The sequence below is a fragment of the Nyctereutes procyonoides genome, unplaced genomic scaffold (genome assembly GCF_905146905.1).
Source record: "Nyctereutes procyonoides isolate TBG_1078 unplaced genomic scaffold, NYPRO_anot_genome, whole genome shotgun sequence".
NCBI lineage: Eukaryota > Metazoa > Chordata > Mammalia > Carnivora > Canidae > Nyctereutes > Nyctereutes procyonoides.
Genome location: NW_026575125.1, coordinates 104,173,623 through 104,183,558, shown reverse-complemented (window position 1 = coordinate 104,183,558; position 9,936 = coordinate 104,173,623). Strand labels below are relative to the sequence as shown.

Below are 9,936 nucleotides of genomic sequence, written 5' to 3'. Positions count from 1 at the left end.
TATGTTCTGTCTCCCTTTCTGATATTTCCCACACATTTCTTCTCCCTTCCCTTATATTCCCTTTCACTATTATTCATATTCCCCAAATGAATGAGAACATACACTGTTTGTCCTTCTCCGGTGTCTGTGGCCAAGTTCAAAAAGGGTGTTGCCTGAGTTCTCCTCTGGGATTTTGATGGAATCTTGTCTCACATTTAGATCTTTCATCCATTTTGAGTTTATCTTTGTGTATGGTGCAAGAGAGTGGTCCAGTTTCATTCTTCTGCATGTGGATGTCCAATTTTCCCAGCACCATTTATTGAAGAGACTGTCTTTCTTCCAGTGGATCGTCTTTCCTCCTTTATCGTATATTAGTTGACCATAAAGTTCAGGGTCCACTTCTGGGTTCTCTGGAAAACCTAAGTTTTAAATCTTAATCAGATATAACTGGAACAGTAGACTTATATTTGAATACCTTTTATAAGACCTTTTCTAGTCCCGATTAGACTAATATGTGAACTAGAAGACTCACTTTTGCTTTTGTAATTGTGATTTTTCACTGCTGTCTTCTATAGCTTTTACAGAGCTCATGGTCCCTAATACCCCCCCACCCCCATCCCTGTTTCCTGGGTGGGGAAATGGCGGCCATAATAAACTTCTCACTGAAATAGTTTCTGGAAACATGTGCTGTTTGTTATTATGTAAGAGGGACTCAATTTGGGCATTCTGGGTGGATGGCCTACAGGTTTTCTTCTGGTGCATACCGGTCTCCAGCATGAAAAATGCTAGGAACTTGGGGAACTGCACTTTCTAAAAGGTTGGCAGCCAGGGTACTGTCAAATATTGAAGAATCTGGTCCCAGTGATAATCAGCATCAGTACAGAAAGTGTCTGCGTTCACTCAGCTGCTGATACGCATCCTGGGTCAAGGCCAGCCCCATATTGTGCTTGGTGGCTTACCAAGTTTTTATGGTCAGCTCATCAGCAGTGCCAGAGAAACTGGGCCCCTAAAGAGAGAACATCGCACTCAGGACGTTCTTGCTGCTCTAACTCTCCTACCTTTTTGAAGACACAGTAAAAGCCTGAGGCTAAGTAGTGATCCTTGTCTAGCATAAGTGTAAATCCAGCAGAGTCCTGAGTATTTTTTAAAAGATTTTATTTATTCGTGAGAGACACACAGAGGCAGAGACATAGGCAGAGGGAGAAGCAGGCTCCCTGAGGGGTGCCGGATGCAGGACTTGATCCCAGGACCCCGGGATCACGACCTGAGCTAAAGGCAGACGCTTAACCACTGAGCCACTCAGGCACACGGTCTTGAGTATTTTTTACCGTTTCCTATACAAAATGCAGCTCCCCCACTGATGTTTGGTTTAGGAGAACTTGGCCCCTCCCCAGTGGCCGAAGAAGTGGGGGAACTGGGCGTGAAGCACCCCATCTTCCAAGCTGTATTTTTCTGTGGGGCAATCTCTCAGGTCACTGCCCAGAGACTCATTAGGGAACAACTGGATGGCTCCCGGACAGACACCGGCGGGACCAGACAGAAACTGAAGAGGCAGTCCTCAGACTCCGAGGCTGCCCTCGCTGACTCATCCCAGCCCTGGAGGAGGGGGTGCCTGGAAGCCCCGCACGTCCCCGCCTGGCAGCTGCAGCGCAGCCAGCGCCGCAGCCACTGGGAACCGGAGCTAGGGGGTCCGCAGGGCCCGCGGGGAAGGCGCCCCACTGCCAAAGGACTGCACCTCCGCTCTGCGACCTTGGCCTTCAGCGCCCTCGCCTCCTGGTCCTCGCTGCTGCAGCAGCCCCGCAGCCTCCTCCCACCCTGGCGGTGACCTCCTGTGATGGGCTTTTGCAGCTGGCAGAAGCTCTCTATATCCAGTGTTCCTGGGATGGGCCTGTGGCTGGGCCTTACACACACAGCTGAGTCTTTTAAAGGCAGGCAGCTCGCTAGATCAGGGAGCAGAAGAGGAATTCAAGAAGGATTTGCCAGGCCTTACCACTTTCCAGGTGTAGGGGTCTGCGCCAGGAGGGCGGGAAGGTGTGCAGGAGGACTTAGGAGCTGGCAGTGGCCCCTGGCTGGCACCCAACAAGGCAATGGGGACCTCATTTTTACAGTCCTAAACACGTGAATAGATCCTCAACATATCAGTCAGGAGGGAGCTGGAAATCAAAACCACAATGAGATCCCACTTCACACCCACCGGGATAGCTGTTAACAGGTGTTTAACAGGTGTCCTGAGGAGACTGGGACCCTCCAACACTGAGGGTGGGAATGCAAAATGATGCAGCATTTTGGCAGAAAAGGCTGGCATTTCATTAAAAAAAAAGAAAAACTACACATAAAGTTACCAAATGATCTAGCAATTTCACTTCTAGGTATATACTCAAGAGAAATAGAAGCATGTGTCCACACAAAAATTTGTACATGAACAAGATCCAACATTGTATTGCTTCCACCTCCTTACCCCACCCTTCAGAACCATTCTCACACATTTACCCCAGGCTACTATATGTCTATTGGAAAAGTTGTGCTGTTCTTTGGGTGAATATCATGTCTCCTCGTGGGTCTCATTTTTTAACTCACTGTTTTGGCTCATGGGCACTCAGGTCTAGGTATAGATAGGTTAAAGAGCAGTGAGAAGTGGTGGTGGGAGCTACAGAGGAGGATCAGCAGAGCCCTGTCAGGTCACTATCTCAGGTGAGACCCTTAGAGGTTCTTCAGGCAAATATGAAATAACCTCCTCAGGCAAGAGTGGAAGGGATGCTTCTACTGGCAAAGACACTTCACATAATTTAGAGATTTGGGGACCCAGACCCATTGGCATGCGCTCATATATTCCCATTCCAATTTCCAGTATCCTATTTCTCCCAGTCAGTACCCTAACATGCACAGAAGAGACCTGTGAGGTTCGGAATTTAATTTGTGTTGTAATTCAGCCACTTGAAGATGACACTTTGGATCTGGACTCCTCAAATCTTGTGCCCACAGCTACAAGAAATAATGACGTCTTTCAAGCCTGTTACAGAACTTTTCAGCTCCTTCAAAGTTCTGAAGCTCAATTAGAAACAACAAATCAGGAGTGCCTGGATGGCTCAGTCAGTTAAGTGTCTGCCTTCGGCTCAGGTCATGATCCCAGGGTCCTGGGATTGAGCCCTGCAACAGGCTCCCTGCACGGTGGGGAGCCTGCTTCTCCCTCTCCTTCTGCCTGCAGCTCTCTCTTCTTCTGCTCTGTCTCTCTGTCAAATAAAAAATAAATGCTATCTCATTTTTTTTTAAAAAAGAAAGAAACAACAAATCAACTCCATAATGCTCCTTATTTTGATGAAAATATTCTAACATATCATATACTTGGTCACCTAGAGACTTGTCTTTTATAGGTACTTGATTATAGGTATCTTAAGGTGAAAATTTCAGTAATGCTTTGCCACTTCCTGCTGTGGATTAATAGTGCCCACTATACTGTTGGAAACAGGGTCATTAAAGCCTTCCAATCTAATTAGAGATGTCTTCCAGAAAACCCAGTACAAATTCAGAGAACACTTTTTTTTTAATGTTATCTGTTTATTTGAGGGAGGGAGAACACTGAGGGAGAAGCAGACTCCCTGCTGAGCAGGGAGCTTGATGTGGGGCTTGATCCCAGGACCCTGAGATCACGACCTGAGCCAAAGGCTCACACTTAACTGACTGAGCCCTTCAGGCACTCCAGAGAACACTCTGTTAAGATTCTGTTCCTTTGGAAGCACTCTCAGTACCAGAATCTGTATCAGTCAGCCTTCAACCAGAAACACAGAACTAATGGGAGATTTTAATGTGTGTATGTATATTACATATAGGAGTCTATATATAATGAACTTGGTTGCTATGTGGAACTGGCTCAAGCAGTCCCTTAAGGTATATTTTGGAGCAGGTCAGGCAAGTAGGAAAGGAAGACCATGTGCGGGATAACTAGCACATTCTATGCTTTTAAAACACCAAAAGAGGGAGATGTTGGTCAAAGGGTACAGTTGTGGCTACATAGGATAAATGAGTCTAGAGATCTGATGTGCAGCATGGTGAGGATAGTTAATACTGTATCAAATCCTGGCAATTTGCTGAGAGAGTAGATTTCTGGTGCTCTCACCACCCCCCAAACACAAAGAAATTATGTGAGGAGATGGAGATGTTAATTAGCTTGACTGTAATAACCATTTCACGATGTATACGTGTATCCAACATTGTGTTGTAAAACTTAAATGTGTGCAACTTTTTATTTTTTAAAAATAATAATTTTAAGAAACACTAAAAGAAAAACAAGATATTGTAAAGTTTTCCTTTCACATTTATACAAAAGTTTATATTTGGCAGCGTTATGCTCTTATTAATTTGACCGATGTTTTACATAAACAAGACTTTGTCTTTATATATATATATAAATAATACATCTTATTGGTTTTTCACAATTTCATTAATGAAATTATGCTAGAGAAATTTCCAGTTATATCTTTCCTATGATTTGTCATTCTCTCATAGAAAAATAAATTTACCATTTTCTTTTAAAAAATTAAGAAGAGATCGTAAGAATTTGGACTTTGAAACATCTCTCATTGTCATCAATAGTATTTGTTCATGTTTAGTACTGAAATGTTGAACTTAACAGTGGAATGATTTAAAAAGATGGATTTCAAAACAGGGCAACGTTCAAGATATCAGCACAGAGGGAAATCTCACAAGTCTAGAAGCAGGTGGTATAATGGGATTAATAAGGGTTTGGTCATCTCCCTCCCTTAGCATTCAGCCAGCTGCAGAAAGAGTGAGGGGCATAGATGAATATGGATGGATAGATAGATTTGTTAAAGAAAAGTGGCCTTACACAACTGTGGAAGTAGGCTCTATAAGGCTTTTGTCACCTCTACTAAGAGTCGGGAAGCAATAAATAGGTTGGGACCCACAAACATGATCTGGAAAGCATAAGGACAGATTGAAGTACATACTCATCCTTGTTGCCTCTGGCCTTGGTGAGGATCATAACCCACAGAAGCCAGGAGGGCCCTTTACATGGAGCTAAGCCCACACACCTAGCCCAGAAGATAGAGCAGCTGAAGGAGGATCAAGGGGAAAGAAGAGAAATTGCAGAGCCAGCTGCTACTTCACCGGGTAAGATCAATCAGCAACAATGTGTGTGAGCTACAAAACGGCTGCTGCTTCTCAAACACCATCCCCAATCTCCAAAGAATCTGCCTGTGGCATACTCTAACCGGATATATACTGGAAAGGGGATTGCAGGTGATGTAATTTGGCCTAGGCAAATCGACACATTACAAGTGATACCATTGTCACTTTGGCATCCATGCCCATCTCCTTAAACCATACTTAATCTCTACAGACAACGCAAAGTCATACTTCTGCCTAACATGACACATCTCTCTCACCTACAACAGAGAAAATTCTAACCCTTCCCTAAAAAAGGGCACTAAGTCCTATATTTTCTCATCTCGTTCATTCTTCTGCTACCCAATTCACTTCCCAGTTTGAGATCCTATACCTTGGGTTGCTTGGGTGGCTCAGCAGTTTAGTGCTTGCCTTCGGCCCAGGGCATGATCCCGGAGGCCCGGGATCAAGTCCCGTATCGGGCTCCCTGCATGGAACCTGCTTCTCCCTCTGCCTGTGTCCCTGTGTCTGTGTCTCTCATGAGTAAACAAATAAAATCTTTAAAAAATCCTATACCTTAAATACTGAAAAAAAGTAACACATTTGTGTTACAAGATAAGGGGATGAGAGGGTGTCAAAGCCAAAATTATTTGCTTAATATATATGTGAGTAAATTCCTGTGAATATAAAGAAGTAAATACTCATTATTATCACAGTCCTTTTTTTTCTGCACATGATTATGTGATTACTTCTTCCACCTTGCACATTCTCTTACCCTCAAAGGCACTTTTCATGGGATGCTCCTTTTCCTAAGGGGGTAACCCAAACTTTCTCTCCTGAGGTTCATGGACATTAGCAGTCCTGAATGAATTAGCTTGGTGTAGTTTCTGCTGACCATAGGAAATGACATGGGAATATTGAGAGGTGCCCTGCAGGATCTCCTGCAGTGCAGACATACTTCTCCTTACTCCCACTAATGACTGAGGGTCCCCGAATTAATCAAAGCCCAGATTTTGTTAGAGGTCCAAAAACTCACATAAAATTTCCGTTATTACCTCTCTCCCATTCATGCCCAAAGGGGCCTGCAATCTTTTACTAGTTTGGCTGTATGTTGGGGATGAGAAACATTCAGATTTGTCCGTGATTACAGGACCCCAGCTCTGAACTGGCACTAATTTCCCGGACACAAGAAACATCATTCTGGTCCTTTTGAACAACATTGGGCTTACTACTGGGCTAGTAGGATTGAATGCTTGACCAGGGTACACCGTGTCCCCGTGCCACCTGAGCTGTCTGTCTAAACAGGGTGCTTTCTGACTCACCAAGTCACAGCAGTGGGTATGTACAAAAGCACCCCTTTTCAAATGGAAGTGGCGTGTACAAGATCTATCCAATCAGGTCTTGAAGCTACAAGGGCTTTTCATTAAGGAAGTGGCTCCAAAACCATGGCTACCTTAACTCCGTTCTCTTGCTTGAATTCTAAGATGTTCCCCATGCCCTTTGCCCTCTGGTGTTCTCCCATCATTACATTACAGAACAAAAGTGACTGGTGCAGATGTAACTAAAATTACAAATCATCTGACCTTTATAGTGAGATTACTGAGAACACCAAACTACCCTCCTGAGCCTTATAAGCAGCATTTCCTCCAGCTGGTAGCACCAGCAACTGGCGGAGGTCATTAGAAAGCATGAGAAGAATTTGATGTGTCATTGCTGACTTGGAGATGGACAGAACCACATGAAAAGAGCCTGATAGTGGCCTCTAGAGATGACGCAGAGCCCTACATAACAGCCTGTGAGAAACGCAGGATCTGCACAAAAGACTTGAATTCGGCCAACAATCCAAATTAATTTGAAGGTGCATTTAACCCCAGACATTCCAGATGAGAACCCAGTGGCTAAAATCTTGACTTTGGCCTTTTAAGCCCTGAAGCAGAGAACCAAGTCAAAACCATCCAGACTTCTGAGCTACAGGACTATGAGAGAAGAAAGAACAAATATTGTTTCAAGGCACTAAATTTGGTATAATTTTTGAAGCTGCTAAATTGGGGTAATTTGTCATACAAAATAAAAAAATGAGTAAATACCCTATCTGAATGGGGATACATTCATATACACATCAGATCACAGATCACATACATTCATGTGGATTTCACTAAAACCAGTTGGCTGGAGAAGTGATACATGAAGCCTGGATTATCGATAGTTCTTCCAAATACGCAGGCCCTGTCTATACTAGTTTTTTTCCAAAACAAAAAGAGAAACAGTATAAATAATTTACAGTCTGATGCACTGGATTTATACTTAGTTTAATATGTAACATATGAGGAGGCACTTCTGAGTTGTTGGAGGAGGGTCTGCGAAAATCCATTTTAGAATACAAGCAATGAGAACAGGGCAAATGCTATCTAAATAAATGGTTTCAGAACTCTGGAAATTAACCCAAGGTTGGCAACAAATGGAAGAGCATTCACTCAAGAAAGATGGCTAGACCCCAGGATGGACAGTGAGCTTTGGGCTACTGTATGAGCACTATTCCCAGGGCCCTCTCCTCAGATCCCTGGTGGCCCTGACACCAATGACCTCACAACCACAGTAGCTCTGAACACCAGTGACCTGTCAGCCACTGGAAGGACAAAACGGATTGGAGCTCCCCAGCAATCTCTATTCCTGGACAATTGTCACTAACTGACGTGCCTGGTGACTCCATGAAAAGTACCACTCCTGGGGCTTGTCCATCACTGAGCAGTCTGAGGACTCATTCTGAGTGAATAGACTATTAACTACCTGAAGGTACAAGGTAGGAATTCCTGTAGACGTGTTGAATCGAAGGGATGATGGTGGGCAATCTTGTCTTGCTTTGACTTTATGTGCAATACTTCTAATGTTTCTCTTCCAGGAATAATGTACAAAGTAGATCTCTGCTGGAGACCTATTCTCATGAATATTTGTTGCATTTTTAAAAGCATAATCTTGGGCAGCCCTGGTGGCTCAGCGGTTTAGCGCTGCCTTCAGCCCAGGGCGTGATACTTGAGACCCGGGATTGAGTCACACGTCAGGCTCCCTGCATGGAGCCTGCTTCTCCCTCTGCCTGTGTCTCTGCCTCTCTCTGTCTCTCATGGATAAATAAATAAAATCTTAAAAAAAAAGAGTCAGATGCTCCACCGACTGAGCCACCCAGGTGCCCCTCAGCTCGTCTTTTTTTTTTTTTTAAGTAACATCGTGGGATTTTAAGTGGGATTGGTACAGATCACTTGGGGAAGAATCGACAATAATTAGTAACAAGTGTTTTAACCCATGCAAAAAGTATTTCTCTTACTCCTAACTCTGGGAAACAAATATGGGTAGAGGAAGGGGAGGTGGGCGGGGGGATGGGGTGACTGGGTGACGGGAACTGTGGGGGACACATTATAGGATGAGCACTGGGGTTTTTTTTTTTTTATCTTCCACTCCCATTTAATGGAAGAGTTTGGGTAGGAGTGGTATTTTCTTCAATACATGTTTCACTGATTAACCAGAGAAGACAGTTGAGCCTGGAGGGTATCTTGTGGAAAGTTTTCCGATTACAAATTTTAAAAAAATTATTTACAAATTAAAATTTTAAAAATAGACCTAAAGCTATGCAGATTTTCTGTTTCTTTTCTGTTTTCCTTTTCAGGTCAGTTCTGGAAATCTACACCTTCACCGAAGTAATCCATTTCATCAAAGTCTTCAAATTTCTTTTTTTTTTATAATATTTTTTTATTGATGTTCAATTTGACAACATACAGAATAACACCCAGTGCTCATCCCGTCAAGTGCCCCCCTCAGTGCCCATCACCCATTCACACCCACCCCCCGCCCTCCTCCTCCTCCCCTTCCACCACCCCTAGTTCGTTTCCCAGAGTTAGGAGTCTTTATGTTCTGTCTCCCTTTCTGATATTTCCTACCCATTTCTTATCCCTTCCCTTCTATTTCCTTTCACTATTATTTATATTCCCCAAATGAATGAGAACATATAATGTTTGTCCTTCTCTGATTGACTTACTTCACTCAGCATAATAGCCTCCACGCCATCCATGTTGAAGCAAATGGTGAGTATTTGTCATTTCTAATGGCTGAGTAATATTCCATTGTATACATAAACCACATCTTCTTTATCCATTCATCTTTCGATGGACACCGAGGCTCCCTCCACAGTTTGGCTATTGTGGACATTGCTGCTAGAAACAGGGTGCAGGTGTCCCAGTGTTTCACTGCATCTGTATCTTTGGGGTAAATCCCCAGCAGTGCAATTGCTGGGTTGTTGGGCAGATCTCTTTTTAACTCTTTGAGGAACCTCCACACAGTTTTCCAGAGTGGCTGCATCATTTCACATTCCCACCAGGAGTGCAGGAGGGTTCCCGTTTCTCCGCATCCTCTCCAACATTTGTGGTTTCCTGCCTTGTTAATTTTCCCCATTCTCACTGGTGTGAGGTGGTATCTCATTGTGGTTTTGATTTGTATTTCCCTGATGGCAAGTGATGCAGAGCATTTTCTCATGTGCATGTTGGGCATGTCTATGTCTCCCTATGTGAGATTTCTTTTTTTTTTTTATAAATTAATTTTTATTGGTGTTCAATTTACCAACATACAGAATAACACCCAGTGCTCATCCCGTCAAGTGTACCCCTCAGTGCCCGTCACCCATTCACCCCCACCCCCCACCCTCCTCCCCCTCCACCACCCCTAGTTCATTTCCCAGAGTTAGAAGTCTTTATGTTCTGTCTCCCTTTCTGATATTTCTCACACATTTCTTCTCCCTTCCCTTATATTCCCTTTCGCTATTATTCATATTCCCCAAATGAATGAGAACAT

At 43.7% G+C, this 9,936-nt stretch overlaps 1 pseudogene; it reads right to left on the bottom strand.

Annotated features, from left to right (window-relative positions):
- Positions 1 to 535: 535 nt before the first annotated feature.
- The window catches only part of LOC129518098 (alpha-1,6-mannosyl-glycoprotein 2-beta-N-acetylglucosaminyltransferase-like), a 50,676-nt pseudogene continuing 41,275 nt past the window's right edge, over positions 536 to 9,936 (bottom strand).